This window comes from Rattus norvegicus, chromosome 1 (assembly GCF_036323735.1).
Source record: "Rattus norvegicus strain BN/NHsdMcwi chromosome 1, GRCr8, whole genome shotgun sequence".
Lineage (NCBI taxonomy): Eukaryota > Metazoa > Chordata > Mammalia > Rodentia > Muridae > Rattus > Rattus norvegicus.
Genome location: NC_086019.1, coordinates 99,224,321 through 99,251,152, shown reverse-complemented (window position 1 = coordinate 99,251,152; position 26,832 = coordinate 99,224,321). Strand labels below are relative to the sequence as shown.

Below are 26,832 nucleotides of genomic sequence, written 5' to 3'. Positions count from 1 at the left end.
TGTACTTCATAATAAAAGAAACTCTCTGGCTGCTTCAAGTGACACATTAAAGGATGTATGTATCGTGGCTTTTAAAAACACAATTAGATAACACCTTGTCAAATACTTATATTCTTTGTTGACAGCCTGGAGCGCAGTCACAATCGCGGCACAGCCATGGGGGCAGGTGTCTCCCTGTGACACGCTGGCAGCCGAGTCAGCCATTTCTCAGAAACGCTAGTGTTTACCACTTTAATCATCAACCCGCATCTAGTCACAACAATAAGTCAGAAGGAGCATTAAATTATACTTGTTCAGCCCTGATGAGTTTGAACTGTTTTGCTGAAATTAACTGAAGTAATTATCTATTTTTCTAAAGCTGCAAAAAGGAAAAAAAAAGTAGCAGTGTTTGGAGGGAGAAAAAGAGGCATCACAAAGTAGTGGGCCGCACAACGTTTAGGGAAACTTTTTTTTTTTCTTTCTGGGTCTGGTGGCCACATAGGTTATATGAGGCTGTGAGACGAAGCAGCTGCCATATGCTACCGTATTCCTTAGCTGGGGACAACAAAAAATAAAACAAGGCAAAAAACCCAGGCTGTCTGTGGATGAGTGGTCTTCCTTCCATGCACTTGGGTTGGCCTTGGGGGCCGCCCCATTGCATTCTGGAACCATTTTGCTTACAATTTAAAGGGTGGACTGACTACTCTAGAGCTGATCTCCCTAGTACTGGGTGGAATTGTTCTGTGGGTCCTTTCCCTTTAAAGGTATTTTTATTTTTATTCACGTGTGTATGTGTATGTGCTTACTTGCATGTGTGTGTGTGTGTGTGTGTGTGTGTGTGTGTGTGTGTGTGTGCATGCAAATACTCTTGGACACTAGAAGGGGGCATGCATCAGAACCCCTGGAACTGAGCTGGAGTTTAGGCTTGGGTGCTGGGAAATGAACTAAAGTCATCTAGATACTTCTAGAAGGGTCAGCAAGCACTCTTCACTGCAGAACCATGTCTCCAGGCCCTCCATGACTGATAGTAATCACTACGTTCAGTAGCCTGGTCTCAAACTTACACAAAACCTCCTGCCTCTGCCTCCTGAGTCCTGGGATTAAGGGCGTGCACTACACACATGGGCCCTCTACTATTTCTCAATCTGTTAGTTTTGCTAAGCTGGCCAGCCTGGATATTTAGCCTTGGTAGTTCCCCATTCATGGACCAATACTGCTACATTAGTCACTCAAGTGTTACAGCTACATGTGGGAGCTCAAGGTTCACGGTCCAACTGACCTCCGTGGTGTGGTCTGTGTAGAAGCTCGAGTTGCTGTCCTTTGTAGGCCTTGGCTCTCCATGCTGACATCAGGACACACAGGACTTTGTCAGTTCCTGTGATGGAATTCTACAGGCTTTGGAAACATACAGATGGCATAGCCCTAAATAGCATGCGTTTCCTGTCCCAAACAATGGGTCGCACAGCACCAAGCTGGCCTCGACTATAGGATGAAAATTGCACTCTTATGAATTGATGGGGTGAAGGTGACAGCCCACGCAGGTGATTGCTCTTGTCAGGTCTGTGCAGACACAGGAAGATATTTGCGGCTATTAAAGTTGTACAGAGAAAAGGTCTGTTTGATCACAGCTTTTGAGGTGCAGAATGGTCCTTGTGTCAGCTCCCTTCTGGTGGGAGGCAGATAGTGGTGCATCATGGTCTAGCACATGTCTGAGTGAACTGAAAGCTCAAATCTTGAGCCAGGATGTAGAGAGAGGGGATGGGTAGAGCCCACAGTCCCATCCCAGGATATGCCCCTGATGACTTCTTCCTATGAGGCTCCTCTTCAAGGTCTCCTGCTCCCCAGTAGACCACCTTGGAGACAAAGCCTTTAAGGCATGGGCTTGAGGGGAATGGTCAGCATCCAAAACACAGTGTGGTCCTGAGAAGCCTGAGTGTGTGGTAATGTGTAGTTAAGGGACTTTGTGCAGCCATCAGACAACACAAACCCACTCTTTTGTTTTGTAGCTGTGTGGACCCAGGGGTCTGATGCCCAGCATTCTAAATTAGCAATTCCCTCACACTGCACAAGAGTGTGTTGAGAGTGAACCACCCACAGCAACTATTGTTTGGTGTGCACACAGTACTGCTGACCTGAGCTCTGGGATAGCCCATCCTTAGCAACCCACCAGGCATTCAGAGAAAGCCTAGGGGCCCTCCATCTCCACTGGCTGCTGCTACTGCCCGGTTAGAGGCACTCACCAATTGTGATGTCCCCTTGTCCATCTCATCTTAACACAGGAAAACAACAGCTACCAGTGTTGCTATGAGGAGATGTGGACAGGAACTGGGCACCCATGGAACCCTCCTATCACCCAACCACGTGACTCTGGGGGCTCCCAGGAGGCCATATACAATAGCCACCACTGCCTGACATTTCAGAAGCCAGTGGATTCCACTTCTTTCTCAGGGTTCGGAGCAATTAAGATTAAAAGCAGAACAAATGCTGAAGGAGGATAAGGGAACGTGAGAGATAACCACTTCTCCAACCATCCGGACCACTCCTACCCATGGGGAGGACCACTCACCCTGTCATGTCTGGGGATGAGTAAACATAGGCAGTGGCCCCTCCCAACTGGACATTAATTTTGAGGGTTGATTTTAATAAGACAACAAAACTCTAACTTGAAGTTCTAATTTACAAAGAGTATATGTTGGCGCTGGAGTGGTGGCTCAATAGTTAGGAACACTTACTGCTCTTCCAGAGGACCGAGTTTGTTTAGTTCCCAACATCCACACTGGGTGGCTCACAGGAAGCTATAGCTCCAGCTGAAAAGATCTGACATTTTCTTCTCTCCTCAGGCACCCATGCACACATGTCATACATGAACACAACATACACATAAATCAATACAAACAGTATGTCTTATGCTCAAACTGAAAGAAGTGGTTTGTCTCCTTTGTTCCCTAGTCCTATTTGTGTGTGTGTGTGGGAGAAGCCGTTCCCTCCCTTTCCCCCCACCTCCTGTCCTGTTCATTTCCATATCCCCTTAGCTGGATGCTATCTGCCCTGCAGAACCTGATAAGTAGAAGGTCCCGGCCTTTTAGACAGGGACTGTTCAGAGACTTTCATGAGTCAAGGTAGAAGCCTAGATCCTCCTCTGAGCACACACAAATGGTAAGTGAATTCCCAAGTGGGTATTCACATGAGTCACAGCAAGATGGAGGGCGTGATGAGAGTCTAGGGTGCGTCCTGGGAAGCTGATGGCACTTTGCTCTGTTCCCAAGGCGTCTGTGGAGTAACAGTAACAGCACTTTCATCCTTTTCTGTCGCTGTGATGGCACAATATGATGAAGGTGACCTATGAGTTTATTTGGGCTTATAGTTCTAGGGAGGTGAGTGTTCATCTTGGTGGTGAAGGAGACATGGCAACTACTCATAGGCGGGGCCACGGGAGCAGAAAGCTGGGCGCTCACACCATGGACTGCAAGCACAAAGTAAAGAGAAAATTGGAAGTAGGTGAGGCTCTACGCTTTCAAAGCCACCCTCCATCCCCCAGTGACAGTCTTTCACAGTCTCAATATCGTTTCAACCTTAAAAAATCTCATCCAAGACTCAAGGCAATCTCTCAATTTCAATCCCTGTAAATGTAAGAAAGTAAACTATATACTTGTAACATACAATAGGACAGATTATACAGTGGCATTCTGAAAGGGAGGGACAGGGACATAGCGAGGAAATACCAGACCAAAGCAAGACCAGAATCCAGCAGGCCACCTCTGAATTCTATAGCTTTGTATTTATTGTTTGGGACTTTAACTTCAAAAGACAGAGGTGGCTGTGCCTTCCAGTTTTGCTGTCTTCGGTGATGACTGGCTGATCTGGATTGAATCTTGGCCATAGCTTCTATGTACCATGTTTATGAGGTAACCGTTTTCACTGAGTCTCTAAAAGGAAAGCTATGAATCTAGTGTGGATTCTGTACTCTAGTCCCAAATGCTCGTAGTTGTGCACTTACCTCAGTGTCTGCGAGCTACAGTGGATATGTAATCAGAGAGGCTGCCTGGGGCCAAGGAGACAGGACCAGAGCTCCCAGGCCTGTGAATATATCTCCCCTGGTTTCTCAGGAGTCCAGGAAGGTCTGGTTCACATCTGATGTTGTCCCTTCTCACATTCTGAACATGCATTTGATCTGCATTTGGGTGGAGAGGACACTGGGCATGTGACCTGTGGAAGCTCACTGTGGGGAAATAGCCTACCTGGTACCCAGAGGATAAATGAAACCATGACAAGGGAGTTGGATGACGAGGGTGCACCCACTCAGAGCCAGCCTCTGTTCTTTGGCCTGTGCACAAAGACTTGACTTCAACAGTGTACCTGGGAAGTGGCTCCATCATGAAAACCAGGCACAAAACACTTGGTTTTTACATTGTTCTGTCAAGAACTTAGTGTGGGGCTGCTAAGAATTATTCTTTGTTCTTTATAAATTCCTATTTGTTTTCCTTGTGCACGGACCAAGAACCTTATGGGTCCTGTTGATGACATTTTTCTAGAAGAAAAGTCTTTGGCTTCAGGATCTCAGCACTGACTTCCCAGGCCATGCCGAGGTCACAGTTCAGCCCACAGAGAGTTCCTGCATTAATCCACCTGGGCGCTCCATTTATCTGTCAGCAGCAATGGAAATTGAGATGGATGGTGAGGTTTTCCTTAGTCATACTTTTGCAGGAATGAGGAACGAGAAAGCTGGTGGATCTTAGCATCTGTGTACGGCTTTGGTGCTTAGCATCTTTCTGTGAACAGATATTTGTGGAGTACCGTCTCTTAGCCCTGCACCATATCAGTGGATGGAGATGCAATGGGGGCATAAGGCCGATCAAGATTCTGCCCTCACGTAGTTTCCTTTACATGATATACGACATGGCAATATGACATAAATACATGCATTTTGAGTTAGCTCTCCACTGTGAAGCTAGATGACAAAACCCTCATGGAGACCCAAAGTTATGACCCCACACAAGTAGCACAGAAATAGTGCTGTCTTCTCCAGGAGCTTAGCTTCATTCAGCAAAGGGGCTGAGCCAACGGCACTGAAAGCTCAGGGATCCCCTGGCTTTGCGTCACCGCGTCATTTCCTTGGCATTAAGTGGCTCACCCCTTAAAAGTTCAAGGAACAGATGACAGGCCTGCATTAGGCCTGTCACAGGTGGGGAGGAGCCCAGGTATGAACCCTTTAATCAGCATCAGTAATGCATAGAAGGTAGGAGGGACTTTCTGCATGGAATGTGGCAACTGTGACCTGGGATTTGGGGAACAAGCTGCTTGCTGGGTCCTCCTCAGAGACCTTAATCCTGCCTTTGAAAAGCTGCTTAAAAATAATACTACTAAATAAATCTTCACAGTGGATAGGAGAAGCCAGACATCTGTTCCCATCCCCCGGACAAACACAAAGGGATTAGAAGCTGGAGTCAGAAGTAGTATTAGGTGTCCAGGCCTGTAAAGAGTGTCCAGGTGGGTCCTCCTGCTCTGGGCTCCTATGTCATTCAAGCACAGCATTTTAGAGAACGCACAGACAGCCAAAACCCCACGGGCTCACACATCTGTGGCTTAAGTGTATGTTCAATATCTAGCAGATGTTTTAGACTGGGGGTTTCAGGAATCCCAAACAGGCACAGGGTCTGACTGGGAAGAAACATTCAATAGGCACCTGGTGAGAAAATGAAGAATGAATGGAAGAAGGGATAAATAGATGAATGAAAACATAGATGGATGCCTAGGTGGGTGAATGAGTGGATGGATGGATAGATAAGTGGATGGATGTATGGATCGGTAGATGGATACATGGTTAGGTGTAAAGATGCAGGTATGGGTGGGTAGACATGGGTGGATGATGGATAGATGTATGGGTGGGTAGATGGATGAATGGATGATCAACTGGATAGATGGATAGGTAGGTAGATAGATACCTAGGTAGGTAGATGGATGCATATATGGGAGAGTAGATGGATGCATGGGTGGAGAGATGCATGGAAGGAAGGAGAGAGGGGTGGATGCATGTGAAATGAATGAATGAGTGATGGATGGATGAGTGGATGTCAGATGTGTAACCGGACAAGCAGTAGTATTTTATAACTTTATGTACTGTCTAGTCTTCTAGTTCCCAGCTTCTGTCCTCCAGTCTACAGATTATGGAGGGATCACACAGATGGCCAACAACTTTATGAACCCTTTGTAAACACAAACAGAAGCGGAGTACAATGCCATGTCGTGGGCTAGTTGGAGGGAATCCATGGACTCAGCATGACTAATCCTGTTTTACTGAACACGCGGGATGTGATTTTGTGTACATTGAGCACATAATCTAAAATTTGTTTTCAAACGAGGAACAACAAAGTGCCACCCATCTTGGGCTCATACAAAGGGAGTTAGATGGAGGGCAGGATTGGTTAAGGGAGATGTTATAAAACAGGCCCCCCGCACAGTCATGTCTTTTAGAGGGAATGCAAGTGTTGGGAAGCTTCACTCGTACCTCTCACAAGGGTTGCCAAACCAACAACTCAATGTGTGCCCTGAGTGGAGTGCAAGAGTTCTCTTCACATTCCTGTTTGCAGTCCCGGAAGAAAAGCCACAAACTGCACATCTAGAGATGAGGTGCAACAGTGAGATAGCAAGACAGTAAAATGGATGCCTGTGGATGAACCTGGAAGGTTGTCAGCACCATGCAGTATTTGCCTGCCATCCATCCATCCATCCACCCACCTACCTATCCATTCATCCATCCATCCATCCATCCATCCATCCATCCATCCATCCATCCATCCATCCATCCACCCACCCACCTACCTATCCATTCATCCATCCATCCACCCACCCATCCACCCACCCACCCACCCATCATCTATCTATCTATCTATCTATCTATCTATCTATCTATCTATCTATCTACCTACCTACCTACCTACCTATCGTCTGCAAAATGTGTATGTTTATACTATTCCTATATGCACAGAAAAATAAACTAAAATAACAAGTCATCCTAGAAAGAAAAAGGAAGAAGGCCCCTGAGCTTTTCAGGGATGACTGCTGTTCTGGGTGAGAGTGGTATCTGTCTCATAGGACACCTAGTTTGTTTTTTCTCATCATGGACAATGATTGGTTATCGTATATGTGTGTTTGATAACCTGACATGGGAAAAGAGGGAAAATAAGTTAGTTGTGACATAAATGATAAATGTCTTCCACATCCCCTCCATAAAACAAACAAACAACAACAAAAACACAAAACAAAGCAAACCCTGCAACTCACCAAATTGAGTTGGTGATGCTTACAGCTGTACCAAGGCAGGTGGGCACTGTAGTTTTCCGTGTAAAGACACTGATGATCGGAAAGGGTAAGTAACCACTCTGAGGTCACTAAGCAAGTTTGGGGTCAGAGCCATCCAATGCACTGATCTTCCCCACCCTCCAGCCCTTTTCTATGAATCCATTTATCTGGGAAGGTGTCCAGAGAAGGCACAGCAAGATAGCAGCACACCCTCTCCAGTGGGCCTGCATGTCCAAGCAGAAGGCTTTTGTATTCGGTTCTTGGTCAGGTGGGTAAAAAGTCAAGTCATCCCTATTTTACAGAGGAGCAGCTAATCCCCTCCTACCCCAGTGAGTAACACCTCCCTCTTACTGTTGTGGAGGGGCAAGGGCTCGGGTACTGGGTGGTTTTGACATCCATGATGTTTGCCGACCAGTAGGATAAAATGTCTACCCAGGCAAATGCCTGGCTTCCATGATCCATTCTCCTTGTGTCTCTACTTGAGGAGGAAAAGTTCAGAGTGGCTTCAAACAGCCCCCTGTGATCTGTGCAGTGTTTCTGTGGAGTCCCTAGGCCCCTAGGGAGGTAGAAGAGATGGGTCACTGGAAAAGTTGGCAGTGGGAAGACAGACACCCAGTAGGCAGCCTGTTGTCTCTGATCTTGAACTAGGGCCACATCCAAGCTGCTGGTGAATCACAAAAGTAGATGTAGCTAGAACAGCACACGTCCCCTGGGGCCTTGGAGAGGCATCCTCCTTTCTTCCCTAGTTGAAAAGCTCCTTTCGCTTTTTGATTTTGAGGCAAGGTCTTGCTACATGATCTAAACTGGCCTTGATGTCCTAATCCTCCCAAATGAGCTGGAAGTGCAGTCTGGGCCACCTTTCCTTCTTGGTGTGCAAGGCAGTCTCGACTGCCAAGATACGCTATGGCTTCCAGTCTTCATGACAGCCCAGCTGGAGTTAAGTGGGCTCTGGGCTGCTGCTGAGCCCCATGAGGACTCCAGGGCTGCATTCTCCCCACAGTCGAACAGCTATCTCAACTGGCAGAGTTCTAGTCAAAATTCCACCCAAAGGTCTAACAATACGGAGGGTAAATTCAGAGTTTTCTGTTCTCCTGTGGAACAGTTAGCAGGGACTCTGGGTCCTCTGGTCACTAGGAAGTGAGGTGACCACAGCCAATCCATCGGAGCTTTATCCCCGAATCGTCTAGCTCCACACTTATGATGCCGTCCACCTAAGGCAGCCTTAGGTCCCTCAGGGGCTTCTGGAAAGCCCCACACATTTTTACCTGCACTTTGGATGTTCAGCTATAAATCTTAGCCCACCTCCTCAATTTTTTTTGTTTATTACTCTTTGAGAATAGCTCACAGATTGTCAAAAGCACCGGTTCCGGAGGTACACAGGAGACAGGAAACAGTATGGGGCCACTGTTGGGAACAGAAGAGCAAAAAGAAAGTGCAGATGTTAGAATGGTGGGGTGGGTGTTCTAATGGTTATAGTGAAGGCACAGAGAAGGGAGGCCAGGCTTTCATGTCCTCTGCAGGCACCGTACTCTCCAGGGCCTGCCACGCTTTTGCTCCTAGGAAGCTCTCTAAATTCTTTGGGAGTTTTAATGGAGATTTATTACCTAGGTGTGACTGAAGAAATCATTAACCAGCTCTCCCCTCATCCATCTGTCGGGCCTGGGAGTTAAAGTTCAAAGTCCCGAGCCTTCTAATCCCACCTTGGTGTTTTGGGTGACAAGTGAATTTAAAGATACCTAGGGGCTACCAGCTGTCAATCAACACATTGTCACACACAGAGACATGTCTAACTTGGGACAATCCAGGGAATTTGGGAGTCTGTAGAAGATGGAGCAAATATTCCATGGTACCACAGGAAGCAATGGCGAGGGGCTGAGGCCTTGCAGACTGTAGACTCACAGTAGGATGGCTCCTCTTTGGGAAGGAACTGGGGAGGCATGGGCATGAACGTGATGAAGTGAAGCCAGTGTGTGCTGGAGTTGGCTTAGTGAACAAAGACTGTGGGCTCCAGTCCAGTCATGCTTCTCCTAATGTGTGGTTTTTGTTTGTTTGTTTATTTTTGTTTATTTGTTGTTGTTGTTGTTGTTGTTTTTGAGAGTTAGCCTCTCCCTGCCCTGGTTTCTTTCTCTATTAAAAAAAAAAGAAAAAGAAAAAAAAGACTTACAACCAAGCCTTGTGTTTCACACCTGTAATCCTCACACTTGAGAGGCTGAGGCAGGAGGATGGTACAGGTCAGGCTGACCTGAGCTACACAGCAAGTTCAAGGCCAACCAGGGCTATATAATGAGACGTCATCTCAAAATAACCAAAACAAGACAAAGGTGGCCGGGTGGCCTCAGTCAAAGAAGAAATGGATGGATAGGAAAAGGATTCTGGTAAAATGCTACCTCTGGAATACTGAGGGTAGCCATGGTCATGAAGCCAGACGTGCACAGGAAGATGGTGGCCAGCATGAGGCCACTGCCTGGGACACAGAAGGAAAGGAAAGTGAAGATGTCAGAGTGGCAGGAAGGGAATGCTTGCAAGTCTTGGGTGCCTGGTCAGAATTTGGGGTGTCTTGGGCCTAGGTCCAGTCATTGTATTGTCCAGGGCAGAATGCACAGCCTGGAGCAAGTTCCACAGGGTAATGATTTGTGTCAAAGTTATTTATGAAAGAGTCTTCAGCAGAGCCCCCAGTACCCTCCTTGTGGCTGAGTGTGCAATAACATGCTCTCGAAAGATTCCCTTTGAATTTATGTGTCATTTCCTTTACAGTCTGTTTTCATTGGTGCAAAATGAGGCCTTTTATTGACATTTGGTGGAGCCATTTTTATTATCACTTTCAGTTAGTTTTAATTAAGATCTCCTTTGATAGCTTTCTCTCACATCTCCTTTTCAATGAAATTTTTAAAAAAAAAATCTTAAAAATGAATATAACATATACTCAGAAAAAAAGCTTCTGTGCATATGTATATCATATACTAGGAATATAAACTTATAAGTAGTTCCGTTCTTTAAAAATATAGTCATAAAGCGATCAAACGCTACATATTTCTGTAAGTTGCCTTTTTTCACTTAAAATGAAGGAAGCAATTGTAGGAATGTTGACTTTGGCCTTTAGTTACATGGCTTCCACATGTCTAGTGTTTTAGTGTCTGTAGAACCTTGATTGACTAGTCCTGCCTGAACGTTAGGCTGCTTCGATGCCTGCAGACAGTGCTCACGAAGCATCCTTTGTGTGCCCGTGCAGATCAACTTGCATAATACATTCATACACGAGAAATTGCAAGAGCAATTGATTTTGTCGTTGTGAATTGTTTTGTGGTATAGGGGTAAACTACATATTGAGCTGTATAGACCAGGCTGTCCTTGAACTGGCATTTCATGTCAGGGTGCTGGGATGGTAGGCACGTGCAATGATGCCTGCTTTGAAAGCTATTTTCAGTGCAATCATTTGGAAGAGTATTTGCAAACATTTAAATGGTACAATTCGGTCCCTCCATGGTCCATGCTTGATTGATGACTACACCAGTCTTGTCCAGGCCCACGACAGGCAAGCACAGCTGCTGTGAGACAGAGGTTGCAATGACTGTACCCCAGCCAGATGATGTTGTAGCTCTTCATAGACCTTTCCCCTACCTCCAGGCTCTTACATTTTTTTCTACCTTCTCTTCCCCAATGTCCCCTGAAACTCAGAGGGGGTAGTAGAGGTGTCTTGGTCATGGCTGAGCAATCGACTGTCATTTATTCTCAGCAGGTAGGGATGTGAATTCTTTGTGTGTATCTTCTGATGTGAAGGACCAAGGAAAGCAATGTGTCCAACCGCCTGATCTTGTTTGAACTGGCACAAGTGCCTACTGAACACAAACCAGCACTGGAATTCCAGATGACTTGGCCCAGACTAGCCCTGCCTGAAGCATTTTTGAGGAACCATCTGTTTGGCCAACTGAATTCTGTCTGTGACCTAGAATGAATCTTTCTTAGTGGCAATCTGAGTGCTCTCAAACACATTGACAGAGTGCTCATGGGTTGGGAGATCTGTCTGACTCAGGGGGCTAGGCCCCAGCAGCTAGGACATCTGCAGTCTTGGACAACACAGTTGCCTCTGTAGGTTTCTGAGGGTCCCATCATAGGTTACATGCATAAGCTTCTGTAGTGATGGTCACTTGGGAAAAGTATCAACTCTCACCTCAAAGCCAGGAGCCACCAGGCATAGACACGTAGGGGACTGAAGAGACAGGGCCTGTGCCTATCCTGTCTCCTCTGGGTTTGCCTGCTACAGCATTGCAAACTGCTGGCTTGGTTTGATAGACCAGATAACCAGAAAAAAAATCTCCTTTAGACCATAATAGTACAATCACCCCCCTTTTTGCTATTCAGATGCTCTTTACATGTCTACCATACTACCCTGCCGCATCTCAGCTTGCAGAAAGAAATAAGGAAACATCCAAATATTAAAGCAAGAGTTGTCGGCCACTCCCAGTGGGCTACATTTGCAATCAGAGTGGTCTAGAAGTCACCCGTGAAATGCAAGCACAGTCAAGTGTATGCTTCTCCAAGACTCAACAAAACATTTCTAGTGGATATGCAGACTGGGCACTTCCTGTGCAGTTCCAAACCACTCTTCCTGGGCTTAGATATAAATACCTCCAACTGTACTCTGCATTTTTCTTTTATTCTCCCCTCCTCTTCCCATTTCCCTTCTCCCTTTCTTCCCTCTCCTCTTCTCCCCTCCTCTTCCCTTCCCAGTTTTAAAAAGAATAGCCCACACTGGGCTCAAATTCAGTCTTTTTGCATCAGGCTGCTGACTAGTGGGAATACAGGCATGTGTCATCCCTCCTGGTTTCTGCTATATTTTTATACTGCATACTGTTCCTGATTCTCTCTTCAAGAGCTTTGCGACCATGTCTTAACATCTTTGAATCTCAATTTTTGTAGCTGGCAAATAGAATAATAATTCTTGTCAGCCCTCTCTAACAGATCTACAGTGAGGAGTTAATGTAGGGCAGTATAAAGAAAAGTATTTTCTTAAACGGCTTGGAAATGATTCAGAGGATCATGGTTACATATTTGTGAATTTAGGTTGGGGTCACTGAAAATGAATATAGAAAAGTATTCATTCACCTTTCACCCATAGCACATCCACATATGTATGTATGTATGTATGTATGTATGTATGTATGTATGTATGTATGAATAGATATGCATATGGATGGGTGAGTAGATAGATAGATGGATGAAAGATAGATAGGTGGATGCATGTTTATATGGGTTGATAAAAGATGTATGTTTGTATGGAATGATTGATGAATGGATGGATGGGTAGATGAATAGATAGATATATGTATGAGTACATGTATGTATGAGTAGGTAGATGTATTTTATGTATGTATCATATTGGTGCATGTATGTATATGGATATGTGAGTAGATAAATAGATATGTCCACAGCACATCCATCGATCTGCCCAGCAATCCATACCTTCATCTATCTGCTCATCATCCATGTATATGTTCAAACATATGTATATCTATCCATCTATTTATATACATATACACATATATCTACCCATCTATCCACCATTTCATCCATTCATGCAATACATACATTTACCATATGGACATACAATACATTTATCTATCTACTCATCTACCCATCAATAGAATACATCCATACACACTTATAATATCTACCCATTCATCTATCTATACATATACACAGTCATCTAATCATATATAATATACATCCAACCATTCATACAAATATCTATTCATCAATCCATCCATCATTCCATACAAACATACATGTATCCATCCATCAATACAAACATACATCTACTCATCTATCCAACCACACATATATTTATCCCTATCTATCTATCTATCTATCTATCTATCTATCTATCTATCTATCTATCTATCTATCAATATGTGCATATGTCTACCCACTCACCATCCCATATAAACACACATTTATTCATATATACATACAACACACACATCTATCTGCTTACCCATCCATCTCTATATGCATATAATGCATACATCTATTTATTCAGCATCCATGCACATATCTATCCATCCCCCCACAACCCATATATCCATTCACTCATACACCCATTCATCCATCATTCCACACATATATACAATACACACATATGCACATTTACATATGTACATATATAGGTCCATAGATACATACATCTACTTATTGATCTGTGGATTCATCCATCCATGTCACAGGCATTTATTGAGAACTTTCTAGGATCTTGAAACTTTGATCTCAAGGGGAAGCAGAAACACACTTCCAGTTCAAAAGCTTTCTTCTTGTGGGGAGACAAACAAAAAGAGTGGACAATACAATTCATCATACACCTTTTTTAAAAATTAGCAGTAACATTCAAAACAATAAGATTCTACCTCCCAAAATAAAGCAACCCCCCAAACCCATGCAGTGTTCCCAATGTATTTAAATCTGAAAACTCAACCTTAGTTACGTGTGTCATTTTGATTGGCTCTAGGATGGGGTAGGAAACGACAGTCAGCATTGTGTCCATCCGTCAGGCAGTCCCAAGAGGCTGATGGCTGGTCTTCTATGCCCATGATAGACCTGAAACATAAGATTAGGTTGATAGCTAGTCTTCCATGACATGAAGGAGCTGAAGCATTAGGGACCATGGTGACCCTAGTCCTCAGGGGTCCTCTGGACTGACTGTTCTCTAGGTAGCCTCTTTTTGCAAGCATAAAGGGAGTCACATGCACAGTTGCTCAACATCACCATATATCAAGATAGCCCACTCGGCAGATGTGGGTCGAGGGATCCCAGTCTAGTTTTTGTCAAAAATACAAGCAAAACTGAAGTTTGCTTGTATTTTTGCTTTGCTTTTTCAATGGTACATCAATGAACCACAGAGCTCCTCAAACGAAAGTTGTTCTGAGCCCTTTTCTGGAACATTTCTGTACTTTTATATATAAAAAGCATTAACTGCTTTTCTGGTTTCTTAGGACAAAGAATAGAATAAAATAAAAGTGATTCCTCTCTAAATTTGGGCAATCTACACAGGGGAGACTCAGCTTCAAGGTTAGTGACATGGTTCATAGTATTTCTGAATAAATTTTCTTGGAGTCATTGATCCACTGAGTGTCAAATAAAATGTGATACCCACAAAATTCGTGTATGACCCTGACATTTTTCCAGTACTTAAAGTAATTGCCCTTCTGTTTAATAACAGTGTTTATAAAATTACTTTCTGATTGGCTAGGTCCATGGCACACTCGTGTCAATAATCTGCAGCAAATATATGCCTGTGGCCTTTGGCCTTGGTTTTCAAAATCATTTTCATCTCTTAAGCGTGAATCGGTGGCTCGCCCTGGGAGCTAAGAGTCAAGGCTCCTAGGCTCAGATCTTCCCCTGTTGCTTGGCCCTGGACATTCTAGAACAATCATTTCAGCTTCCCGAGTTTACAGGCAAAATCAAGGAAGGGTCTTGTGTCCTAGGCGATTTCCCTGTCTTCCTAATGGGATTCCAGGTCGTAAACTGAGTGGCTCTGCTGACAGAGTCGGGATCCTGTGCAAGCTTCATTCTATCTTTGCAGTGAGTTTTAGTCTCCTTATTTTATGGACTTGGAAAAGATAGTATGGGGGCATACACATATACATACATCTACCCATCTATCCACCATTTCATCCATTCATGCAATACATACATTTACCATATGGACATATAATACATTTATCTATCCACTCATCTATTCATCAATAAAATACATCCATATATACTTATATCTACCCATTCATCTATCCATACATATACACAGTCATTTAATCATATTTAATATACATCTAACCATTAATACAAATATCTATTCATCAATCCATCCATCAATCTCAATAAATGTCTGTGACATGGATGGATGAATCCACAGATCAGTAAGTAGGTGTATGTATCTATGAACCTGTATATGTGTATAGGTATATGTAAACCCTCAAGTGGAGAGGTTAAAAGGATGATGTATGCTCTAGGCTCTTGCTTAGAAGTATTTTCATCTGAGCTCTGAGGCTGTGTGCCCAATGCTTCCCAACCCAGTAAGTTTTTCTAAATTTTTCATCTTGTTATGTTTCCAAACAGGTACTTACTAGACAGGCTAGAACTCACTACATAGACCAGGCTGGCCTGGAACTCACTATGTTGACCAGGGTGGCCTGGAACTTATAGAGCTTTTCCTGCCTCTATCTCCCAAGTTCTGGGATTAAAGGTGTGCACCACCATGCCTGGCTTTGCCTAGTTTTTTCCCATGGACTTCTAGAAGAACTCTTTCTAATATATTTTAATTTTTTGTTATATTTTATTATTTTTTTTATCGTGTCAAGCCAGGAGAGGAAGAGAGGGAGAGAGAGAGAGAGAGAGAGAGAGAGAGAAGAAGGAGAGAGGAAGAGCAGAAGAGAGAGTGAGGAAAGAGAGAGGAAGGAAGAGGAGAAGAGCGGAAGAGAGGAAGAGAGAGGAAGAGTGAGGAGTGAGGAAGAAGAGATATTTTATTATTTTTATTTTGCATGTGCCTGTGTGTTGGTGTGTGTAGAACAGCACACATATGAAGGTCAGAGAAGACCTTTCAGGAGTCAGTTCTGTTCTTTCTTTCCACCACACTGGTTCTGGAAATCGAACTCAGGTCATGTGGGGCTTAGGGGCAAGCACCTTTACTGGCTGAACCATCTTCAAGAATCCTTAATTTACTTTCTAAACTTTTTATTTCAAAGGAATAGCAGAATCGCAAAAAGAATAATTAGAAATAAACCAATAAAAGTATAGAGCTCTGCTACCTTTCTTTTCTTCTTTTATTGTACATTTTCTTTATTTACATTTCAAATGCTATCCCCTTTCTTGGTTCCCCTCTGGAAACTCTCTATCCCATCCCTTCCCCCTGCCTCTATGAGGGTACTCTCCCACCCACCCACCCAATATCAACAAAACTGGAAAATCTGGGTGAAATGGATAATTTTCTAGACAGATACCAGGTACCAAAGTTAAACCAGGATCAGGTAAACCATCTAAACAGTCCCATATCTCCTAAAGAAATAGAAGCCATCATTAAAAGTCTCCTAACCACACACACACACACACACACACACACACACACACACACACACACACACACACAAAGAAGCCCAGGACTAGATGGAGATGGGTTTAGTGCAGAATTCTATCACACCTTCAAAGAAGACCTAATTCCAATACTCTTCAAACTATTCCACAAAATAGAAACAGAAGGAACACTACCCAATTAGTTCTTTGAAGCCACAATTATGCTTATACCAAAACCACACAGAGACCCTACAAAGAAAGAGAACTTCAGACCAATTTCCCTTATTAATATCAATGCAAAAATACTCAATAAAATTCTTGCAAACTGAATCCAAGAACACATCAAAACGATCATCAATCATGATCAAGTAGACTTCATTGCAGGGATGCAGGGATGGTTCAAAATACGAAAATCTACCTTTCATCCAGGGTCCATCAAATACAAACAGCTTCACAGTCCCCCGCCCTGAAAGATCAAAACTAAGAAATGAACTTCAGAATAATGTCATTCATCAGTCTTCAGCCCTTGCTCAGAGTCCCCCAACTGAAGCTCTTTCTCTGAGCCAGGATCTAATTCAGCAGACCATGTGGTAGTTTTGTATTCAGCTTTTCCATCTCCAAGGTCTCCTCCGACCAAAGGCAGGCCTTCAGTCTTCATGTTTGGTGGCCCTGACACCCAAGAAGTGTTAAGATGGGTTGCTTTGTAGAAAGCCTCTCAGCTTCAGTTCACCTTCTGTGCTCTTGTGGTTAGATAGAAGCAATGGGTTTTGTGGAAGAATGCCACCTCAGAGCACTGAGCCCTCAGGGATTCATCCAGGATGAAGGTTCATCCTGATGAGGGTCACATTTGATCATTGAGCTGAGACAGTCTATCCCACAAATCCCAGGCAAAACGTTACTGCTTCTTTTTTTCCCCCCTTTATGGTGGGAAAATGCTTTGTGTACAGAGCTTTGAGATGATGGTGACATCCTGAACCTGTTGATGCTCTCTTGTGCATGCCATCCCCTTCTCTCCCCACTCCAGGTTTGAACTGATGGAGCTTGCCCATAACAGTCATTAGACAACTCTACAGAAATACTCATTTCTCTGACTCTTAAGGTAGAATCTGTCTATAAAAGGTCTTCTGTCAGATACACACTTTTGTTATCATTGAGCTTCTTGATATTAGCTCTGTCCTATGAGATATATTTGCTTTGCTATCAGTAGGTGCTGCTCAGTCTGCCACAGATTTGGCCATTGAAACACATCTGAATCAGCTCCACGCCTTTTCAGTATACATCTGTCATGTTTCAGCATCCCGGAAGGGCTGTTCTCGGCTAAACCTATAGAAAAAAAATACACATTTAAAGGAGAATCTTGACTTCCTCTCATCCTAACTGCATTGGATTGATACATATACTTCCAGGTGTTTTCTATACAAAACGTGCATATGTTCATTTTAAAAACAAATGGACAGGGGTTGGGGATTTAGCTCAGCGGTAGTGCGTTTGTCTAGCAAGCGCAAGGTCCTGGGTTCGGTCCTCGGCTCCGAAAAAAAAATGCAAAAACAAATGGACACACATCACATATGTTGTTATATATATATACCTCAGTCTTGTGTTGGTCAGTTTTTCACTATTGTGATAAAATGCCTGGAAAAAAATAATGTTGTGACAAAAAGGTTTATCTGTGCTCCAGGTTTCTATCTATGGTCACTTGACCCCACTGTTTTGGGGGTGTGATTTGTGGTAGAAGTATTTGCCTCGCGGTGGCAGATAGCGTGGGAGCAGGGAAGGCAACAGCTCAGCATCTCCTCCAAAGGCATGGTCCATGACCTAACTTCCTCCCACTAAGCCTCACCTCTTAAAGATTCCACCACCTGCAAGCTGGCAACCAAACACATCAGCCTTTAAAAGACAACAGATCCATCTTTAAACCATAACAGTTTGTTCTATGCTGAAATCAGACACATCCTTGTAAATATTTTGTATTGCAGAGAGCCCCTAGTTCTTTGTGTTGATCTACAATAATTTGTTTAACGAGTGCCTTGTGCACAAGCAGATTGAACACACACACACACACACACACACACACACACACACACACACACACACACACACACATTTTAAACCTGGCCATCTGCCTGAGGGGAGAGGGGAGGATGGATGGACAGATGGACAGAGACAGATACAGAGAGGCTGACAAAACAATTTCCAAGATGCAGAGCTGCTCAGAGTCAGACACTTGCCCAGCTCATGGGTCCGCCGTTGTTTTAGTTGCATGTCTTTAATTATGAGTGACATTGAGCGTCTCCCCATATGTTTCTCATCTCTAGCTCTTTCCCTGGGATGACGTGGCTTTTCACATCATTTGCCCATTCTTTCCCCCCCCCCTCTGTTACATGATTGATATCTTTCTCACTGATTTGCAAGGGCTTATTATATATTAAGGAAATTAGCCCCTTTCTGTCACTTCTATTCTAAATATTTTTCCCAGAGTGTCATATGCCTTTTGATTTTGTTTAGATTTTTGTCGTAGTGAAGTTCGAATTCTGCTCTTGGATTTGTCTGTCATATTGCAGCTTCAGTAACAAGCTCACTCCCAGGTTTTGTATCAACCTACATGTCTTCTTTGGCCATCACCCTCCTCCCCTTTTCTATGTCCACCTTTAACCATCTTGATTTTGTTGGGATTTAAGGGAGTGAGCTAACGTTCCAGTCTTATCCTTTTGATCCTTCTTCCAATGCTAGCCGTTATCCAAACACCCTCTACTAACCCACCCTTTATTCTTTCCCTCATTAAGAAGGCATGTTTATTGTCCACCAATTCTCATATGCACTCATACCTCTCACGTTTCTTCACTCCTCATTTCACCAAGTCGACCTGTCTGCTCTTTCTGCACCTGCTGCAGCCAAATTAGTGATCCCATAACTCAGCGTTCTCTCCTTTCTCCAGAATTTAGCCAACTACTTTCCTGCGTGATCTTTGGTCTCAGGTGAAAACGAACTTCTTCAGAAAAAAATATTTAGCAAAGTTTTTTATTCAAGGGTTGGAAAGGAAAAACTATGATAAAATTTACAGACCTTCAAAAAGACAGTTTACAGCACCGGCTCAGAGGCAAAGCGCCGTTCTGGGGTTTGAACGATTGTTGCTCATTCACTTATGATCTGTGGTGGCTGATTCTTGCCAACCTGACACAAACTAGAGTCACTGGGAAGAGGGAGACTCTGCTGAGGAATTGCTCCCATCAGATTGTGTGCAAGTCTGCCCAGTGTTTTCTCCTTTAAGGACTGATGTGCGAGGGAGAGTCTGACCCACAGTGGGCAGAACCATCCTTAGGCCAGAGATCCAAGGTTGTTTAAGAAAGCAGGATGAGCAAGTCATGAGGAGGAAGCCAGTAAGGATCACCCCTCTGTGGTCCTCAGTACCTCCTCGGTTTCCCTCAGTGATGGACTGTACCTTAGAAGATGAAAAAAAAAATCCTTTACCTCCCCCAGTTGCTTTGGTCATGGTATTCGTCAAAGCACCAGAAAGCAAGGTAGCCTGAAATTCATTCTGTTTGTTTCTAGCCCCCGCCTCAACTCTATATTGTAAGTCAAATATTTCCTCTGTTGCTTCATCCTACTTGGCTGTTTGCATAACCCTGCAACCCTTGAACACAGTTCCTCATGTCACGATAACCTCCAGCCATAAAATTACTTTCCTTGCTACTACATAACTGTAATTCATAACATGGCTACAGTTGTGAATCACAACGCAAATGTCTGGTATACAGGATATCTGATGTGCAGCCCTAGGAAAGAGTCGCTCAACCCTCAAAGGTGTCAGGACCCTCAGGTTGAAAACCACAGCTTTAACCGGTGGGTTTTTAGACCCTCGCTTGATAATCACTCTTTGAATTTTCCTATGATTTCTTTATTTTTCCCTCCATTGGTCTCTCCTAAGTAGTCTGGGATGAAATCATATCACATAACAACAACAACAACAACAACGACGACGACGACGACAACAACAACAGCGTTCCTTTATACATGTTTTCTTTCTCTTTCTCTACTACAGTGACTAATAAATTCCAGAAGACGCTCGGTAAGAGGGTGGTGGCGGGTCCCCGCTCTGATTCCAAGGCGCATGATTTCAGCCTTCCCGCCTCAGCATCTGGCCATATGTGTGTGACAGAAATACCCTGCGAGGACTGTTGGGCTGATTGTTTATTTGTTTTAATCAGAGATTCATGTTTAAATTTATAAATGCCTCTTATGGAATTTGTGGAGATGATCAAATATTTTTCCCTGACATAATATTAAAATAGTGAATCATATTAATAGATGTTCTTATGTTAAAGAATCTCTTTATTTAAGGAATTCGCTCCACTAATAGATTTTTCTTCCATTAAAATATCTTTTTATTTAAAGAATTAACCCTACTTGATTAAGGTATTTTATTCAGTAGTGAAGATTGAACCTAGGGCCTCCTTCTTGTTAGGCAAATGAGTCAACTGCTCAGCACTTCACAGGGAAATTCTACGCAGAGGCTCTACCACAGAGCCACGCCCCCAGCCCCTCACTGGGGGATTTTGGGAAGGGTCTCTACCACAGAGCCACGCCCCCAGCCCCTCACTGGGGGATTCTAGGCAGGGGCTTTATCACTGAGCCACACCTCCAGTCACTTATATAGGGATTCTAGGCAGGGGCTCCACCTCTGAGCTAATTCCATATCCTTTTTTCTTTAAATTTGGAGACAGAACCAACAGATACATTGCCCAAGCTGGCCTTGAACTCAAGCTGTAGCCCAAGCAGTCCTGAAATGTATGCCCTCTCACCTTACCCTCTCACTACCTGGACCTGGACTAGTCCCAGGGCAGCCTCTCTCTTCTGAGTATACTGTTACCTGTCAACTTGTTCCAGCATTACCTAGGATTTGTTTCACTCCTGTTCCACTATTAGAGGCATGGTTTTGAAAACATCTCTCGCAGGGTTTGCTATCAGTGCTGTTCCTTCAAAAGATAGTCAAGAGGATTTTTTTTTTCCTCTTCAAACTCTTGAGCAGTTAGACTGAGCTTGGATCGCGTGTCTTTGGAAGGATTCATAGAATTGAGGCATAGAAACATGGAGGCCTGGTGGATTCTTTATGTAGCTCATCGGTAACTCTCACTCTTTCCTTCATGGTAATTGGCTCATTTAAATTCTCTCTCTCTCTCTCTCTCTCTCTCTCTCTCTCTCTCTCTCTCTCTCTCTCTCCTTCCCCCTCGTTGATTTCTCTTTGGCAAAAAAAAAGGTATCCATTTAGTTCATTAAAAATTATTTGTACACAGTTAAACAACGCATTCTCCTCTTAAACTTTTTGTTTTGTGTTTACGGGTGTTTTGCCTGAACTCATGCCTGGGCACAAGGGGTCAGAAGAGGTGTCAGTTCCCCTGAAACTGGAGTTACAAGCAGCGGTGAGCCACCACGAAGGCACTGGGAATCAAGCCTGAACCTGGGTCCTCTGCAAGAACAGACCATTGAGCCATCCCTCCAACCCTGCAATGCATTCTTTATACAGTATTTCCTTTATTCATAGTTTTACCCATCTTATTCTCTCAGGTTTTGTGGATATACATTGTCTTCTGTCTTTATTCAGACAGCCCACAATTTCTCAGCCTCAGGGATGGCTAGCTCTTTGCTGGGGGAGGGAGAGCTTGTCCTGTGATGTCAACATTTGTGTAGTACTTGGTTTACATGTTTTCTTCACTTGTTATTAAGTAATCTAGATTTTAAACAACATTTCTTAACTTTGGATGTATGGATGTCTTACTTGCATGTACGACTCTGTACTGTATGGATGTTATCCCCACAGAGGCCAGAGGAGGGCATTGGTTGCCCTAGAACTGGAGTTACAAGAGGGTTGTGAGTTCCCATGTGGGTGTGGGACTTGAATCTGGGTCCTCTGGAAGAGCAGCCAGCGCTCTTAACCACTGAGCCTCTAACCTGTGTTTTAAAGTTTCTTTCCCCCTGGTTATATCTATGTCCCTTTGATACACAATTTGTTTTTAAATTAGGGATTCTGCCATTTCTCTTTAATTTCTACTTAATCTTGAATGCTCTTTAATCTTTAAAATGTTCTAAACGTTCAGTATTTTGTTTCCTATTCTAGAAATTGGAAGGGCCTGGAGAGATGGCTCAGTGGTTAAGAGCACTGACTGTTCTTCCAAAGGTCCTGAGTTCAATTCCCAGCAACCACATGGTGTCTCACAACCATCTGTAATGGGATCTGATGCCCTCTTCTGGTGTGTCTGAAGACAGTGACAGTGTACTCACATACATAAAATAAATAAATCTTTAAAAAAAAAAAGAAAAGAAATTGCAATTCTGATTCGCATGCACTCTGCACAGAGACCACACCATTTACCTCTCTGGAGTTGGGTTATGTGCTAGGTTTCTGTATGATTAAATTACAGTAGTTGTGTGTTTTGTCTTTGGGCATTCGGAAAGAATGCCAGTTTTCTGTTTCAGGAGAACAGAACTTCTGCAGCTTCTCGATGGTGCTGTATAGGTTCTAATACCCTCCCTCTGAGCTCTGTTTTCTTGAGTCACAGTCCTTTTGACTGTGGTGCTTTGCCCTGTGGTTTTACGTCTGGGTGCTGTACATCAGTCACTGAGTCTGATTGAACTGATTAGGGTGAAGTGAGTCTAATTTCATTTAAATTTACCTGGTACAAACACCAAATTTTTATGTTATTTGCCTAAAGAATTACACATATAGGATTATGGTTTATTTTAGGCTTATCACAAAATGACTTATATGTATCCATTACATTGACCATGTATCCAGTACTGTAACAGAACACCTGAGGCAGGTCAATTAGGAAGACAAAAAGGTTATTTAGCTTACAGGTTTGGAGGCTCCAGTTCATAATCAGTTGGGCCCATTACACTTGAGCCTGTGAAAAGATTGTATGGTGACACCATGGCCAGGAATAACAAAATAAAATAAAATAAAAAGAGTGTAAGTCTAATATTCTCCAAAAGGCACACCCCCAAAGAAATGGAGATCTTCCATTGGCTCACACTGGGGACCAAGCCTTCCAAAGACAGGTCTTTGGGGAACATTCAAGATCTAACCTAAATGGATATAAAATCATACTCAGTTCTAGTTGGATGACTTTCTATTAAAATCCACCTTAGCATTTGTTTTAGTTATTTTTCCTGTTGGTGTGATAAAATTTTCCTGTCAAAGAAAGGGTTGCTTTGGTTCACTGTGTAAGGGTCAAGTACTTCACAATAGAGGAGTCCTGGTGGCAAGAGGGGGTACCCAGAGGCAGCCAGTCATTGCAACTGGTTTAGAACTAGAGCCTAGGGAGCCCTGCTGTGCACACAGAGGTTGAGGGTACATAGTCCTAGCTCACTTTACCCAACTAACTATTCCTCCCAGGCTTGCCCAGAGGCTAACCTGATTGAAATAACCCTTCACACGGGTGCACCCAGAGGCTCATCTCTTAAATGTTCCCAGGTCCTGACAAGTTGACAGTCAATGCTAACAATAGTGCATTGCCATTTTAAAAACTTGCTGTGTTCTCTGAGCTCTCTTCATCTGTGCGTGCTGGTGTTTGCACAGTAGCAGCTGAGAACCTATAGTGTTTCGTAGCCACCACTGTACTTTAATAACACCCTCAAGCCTTCCGATGTATTTGTACATTTTCATTAGCTCTCTAACCCCCCTGAGGGTATCCCGATGCTAGGTGGACTGTCTCGAGATAGAGATTGTCTTTCGTTATTTGAGGAACGTACTATTGCTCTGTGGGGTTTTGTTATATTTTTTAAAATACTGTTTTCTTCAGAGATTTTTTTTTTTGGTCTAGCTCGTCTCTCTGCCCTTTCAGTTGTTTGATTCAGTTTTGGATTTTTAAACTTTGTTTACTTTATCAAGCCCACCTTGTAGACTGACCTCTTCTTAGAGGATCTATTTGACTCATTCTGTGTCTAATAGAGCTTTGAACTCAGCCATTTGATTGCTGGTTTCCCTTCAGTATTGCTGCCTCAAAGATCTTGTATTGGGCTGATTTGTAAGCAGAACGTCATTACAGGACTTGTTCCTGTCTCTGTTTGGTACTCTACATCCCTCTACCCTTATTTTGGTAGAACAGTTATGGTCTGTTGATTTTCTTTTTAAACGATTTTTCAACTTCATACTTGAGTACTGGTATTTACTGTACCTGCATCATTTCCACCAACTTCCTTCCCCACTTCAACTCTTCTGTGTCCCCTTCACATATATGCATATGTGTGTGTGCATCTGTGTGTGTATATATATATGTATGCATGTGTATATTTATATATGCGCGCGCGTGTGTGTGTGTGTGTTCATGTGCTTGTCTATATGTATGTGTGTTTGTATTCACAACTGACCACTTGGGACTGGGTAAACTATCAGAAGCCTCATTTTTGGAGAGTATCTCTCTCTTAGCCATTAATCCCCTGTAGCTCTTCATGTAGGTGTGGGACCTTGTGAAACTTCCCTCCTCCATATTGGAAGCTCAGTGTTGTCACTGTGCGTGTCTTATCCAGGCAACCATATTATAACAATGGCACAGCTTCCCATGTTGTTGTACATGCCCTACCCCTATGCTGGCATGCCGGAAGGAGTGGTAAGTGGGGAGTGGACATCCTTTAGTGGAAGTCACAGCTTCCATCCACCCGTTTCCCCTCTGGCTATCGGCCATGCCTCTTTATGAAGTTCCTATGTCACCATTTCCTCTTTTATGATGCTTCCCATTTCCACCTACCTCTAGTAAAGAGTAATGTAGACTTGATCCCAATATCAGATTCTGCTCCTGGGAGCCCTGGGGCCCTGTTCTCTCTTGCTACCGAGTAGTATACCACAAACCCAACAGGAGCTAGCATCTGGTCTTTGCTGGGACCAAAGTGCATGGCCTTTCATCAGGAAAGACAGACAGACACGTCTCATGGAAAGACAGAGCTCTGTGCGGGGGGGGGGAGAAAGGGGGGGGATAGATACCAGGCAACTACAGCAAGAGCTGAGGTTCATGGTGTCAAAGGAACACCTCCCAATACAAACTCTCCGGAGACTTTCTGTGCTCTTTACTCTGTCTTTCTTCTCTCGTAGCATTTTCTACTTTTTAGCATATATGTGATAAATTTATTCTTTCTACTTTACTAGTCTTTAGTCCTTCTCCTTCAGAAGGGGAATTTCATGAAGAAAAAGAAAATGTTTGCCTTGTTTGTTTATATTTCTAGTAACTGCACCAGTTCTTGGAATACAGTAGTTGCTCAATAAATATTCATTGAATGAATGGGTACCTACGGATGCCAGGCATGTGACACAAAGTTATGGCATGGGATTGATATTTACATTGTGTTCATGTCATCATGTCCCTTTTCCATAGTTTTGTTTTCAGTTGTGTTAGTTATCTGCAGTCAACTATGGTTCAAGAATATCAAATAAGGGCTGGCAAGATGGCTCAGTGGTTAACAGCACTTGCTGCACTTACAGAGGGCCTGGGTTCAATTCCCAGCACCCATTTGGAAGCTCAAAATAATCTGTAATTCCATTTCTAGGATATTTGACATTTTTCCTCTACCCTGCATATACAGTGGGCATGTACATTGTACATAGACATACGTGCAGGCAAAATGCCCACACGCATAAAATAAACATAAACATGACTTAAAAAAAATTCCAGAAATAAACTATGCTTCCAGTTGTGCGCCATTCTGAGTAGCTCAGAGTCCACCCTGAGCTGTCCACTGTAGTGTGACTCAGGCCTTTGTCCAGTGTATCCATGCAGTGTGTACCATCCCCCCATCGGCTGCTTGAGGGTCATCCCGGGTACCAGTTTCAGAATGTCAGTGCAAGTGGTTGAGCTGTCCACATCCCTGGGCAAGCCCCTGCTTCATCTAGTCCTAACTCGGGAACCATTCCATGTACAACATCATCCAAGAGAGGAGAGAACGGCACAGCAGGATGGAGAGAGGGGCAGGCAGAGGAAAGGAAAGGGAGAGACTCCCAATAACCTTTCTGGCGGAATACTGTAAAATCTTCAGTTTCATTGGCAGTAGTTGGTCATCGTACTCAAAGTGACGCATCCCACGTGGGTATCTGAGATCCAGGAAGACTTCTGTAACGTCTTTGGTTTGGGACCATCTACCGAATTCTTGGAAGAGAGAAATATTTTTAAAAGGAGGTAAAAAGAATGAGGAAGGTGTCAGCAGCAAGAGAAATCAACTCTATCAGGGGCAGATCTAAACAGAGTCTGCCAAGGGTTGGTGCAGGGGACTAGTCGGCTGTAACGTCTGTCCACGTGGTCTAAGAACAGACATGTTGGCGGTTCCAGGGCACTCTGCGTTCTCCTGCCTAGGCTCACCCTCCGCACTCGGCCGCTCGGCAGACATGACTTTCCCCCCTGCGCTACTGTGCAGTCTAAATGTCACCCCATGTGCTCCAGTGGTGACTGCAGTGAGCCGCCGTGGTGAGCTGTCTAAAGGGGGTGTCAACTCATTGGACAGGATATAATTTCCCTC

The 26,832-nt window shown here is 43.7% G+C and overlaps 1 protein-coding gene and 1 long non-coding RNA gene across 12 annotated transcripts in view; one reads left to right on the top strand and one right to left on the bottom strand.

Annotated features, from left to right (window-relative positions):
* Zfp536 (zinc finger protein 536) overlaps positions 1–26,832 on the top strand; it is a 463,247-nt gene that overhangs the window by 349,227 nt on the left and 87,188 nt on the right. The gene's annotated exons all lie outside the window — the stretch shown is intronic.
* LOC108349103 (uncharacterized) lies at positions 8,583–26,764 on the bottom strand. 2 transcript variants are annotated; one of them, XR_005499004.2, is made up of 4 exons: positions 26,326–26,764; positions 13,745–13,866; positions 13,459–13,579; positions 8,583–8,682 (listed from the first exon to the last, which is right to left on the bottom strand). It is a non-coding gene; the product is annotated as an uncharacterized LOC108349103 (long non-coding RNA). The 2 variants fall into 2 exon arrangements; XR_005499005.2 differs by having other exon boundaries at positions 13,459–13,582; positions 26,326–26,626.